Source organism: Terrapene carolina, unplaced genomic scaffold, assembly GCF_002925995.2.
Source record: "Terrapene carolina triunguis isolate 2854851 unplaced genomic scaffold, T_m_triunguis-2.0 Scaffold23750, whole genome shotgun sequence".
Lineage (NCBI taxonomy): Eukaryota > Metazoa > Chordata > Testudines > Emydidae > Terrapene > Terrapene triunguis.
Window position 1 is genome coordinate 479 of NW_020688101.1, and position 1,008 is coordinate 1,486.

General features: G+C 73.2%; 1 long non-coding RNA gene across 1 annotated transcript in view; it reads right to left on the reverse strand.

Annotated features, from left to right (window-relative positions):
* Positions 1-354: 354 nt before the first annotated feature.
* Positions 355-1,008, reverse strand: part of LOC112123801 — an 886-nt gene continuing 232 nt past the window's right edge. Inside the window, exons 2-3 of the long non-coding RNA XR_003899964.1 lie at positions 645-750; positions 355-407 (exon numbers count right to left, since the gene is read on the reverse strand). This is a non-coding gene — a long non-coding RNA (uncharacterized LOC112123801). The remainder of the gene's footprint in view (positions 408-644; positions 751-1,008) is intronic.

A 1,008-nucleotide genomic window follows, 5' to 3' on the forward strand; every position in this document is an offset into this window, starting at 1 on the left:
CGGGAGGCCCGTGCTGTGGGGAGAGGGGATCTGGGGGCGCAGGGGGGTTGGTGGCTGCGGGTTGCGGGGGTCCAGGCGGTACAGGGAGGTCTGGGGGCCCCATGCTGTGGGGAGCGAGTGTCCGGGGAGGAGCAGGTGTCCAGGGGGGCATGGGGGGCACAGGGGAGTCCAGGGAGTGCAGGGGGTCCAGGCAGTTTGGGGGGCACAGGCGGGTCTGGGGGATTTGTGGGCCACAGGGGGGTCAGGGGCAGTGCAGGGAGGCCTGGGGGCCACAGGGGGGTCCGGGCAATTTGGGGGGCACAGAGGGGTCCGGGGGGTACAGGGGGCCCCGGGGGGGGGTTTACTCACCCACACAGCAGGCCCGGCAGCCCTTGGTGTCGGGGATCTTCGTGGAGGTGGCGTTTTTCCTGTGGAGCAGAGCGCAGCCGGCTGAGGGGGGGGGAGCCTGAGGGGCCCCCGGGGGGCACCAGCCGCTGGGCACCGGGGATCTCGCCCGCTCTAGGACGCGGCGGGGCTGGGAGCTGGCCATGCAGGGATGTGGGTCCTGGGGTCTGCCCATAGCCCCCCCCCCAATCCTACCCCAGTCCCCCACGGAAGGGAGGGGTTTGTCCCCCCCCCAGCCCTGCCCCGGGGCGCGGCAGTACCTGGGCAGCAGCCGGTGGGGGGCGATGTGGACGCCGGGGCGCTGCTCCCTCTTGCTCTGCTCGTACAGGCTGGTCAGGCTGTGGGAGTATAGCTGGGGGGTCTTCCCTGTGGGGGGGAGGGTCAGCCGGGGCTCAGCCCTCTGGGAGAGACTGGGACCCCCCCAGCTGTGCCGGTGCCCCTCACTCCCGACCCGCAGCCCCCTGGTACCCCAGCCCTGAGCTCCCCCCACCCCACTCTGCCGGTGCCCCTCACTCCCGACCCGCAGCCCCCTGGTACCCCAGCCCTGAGCTCCCCCCACCCCACTCTGCCGGTGCCACTCACTCCCGACCCGCAGCCCCCTGGTACCCCAGCCCTGAGCTCCCC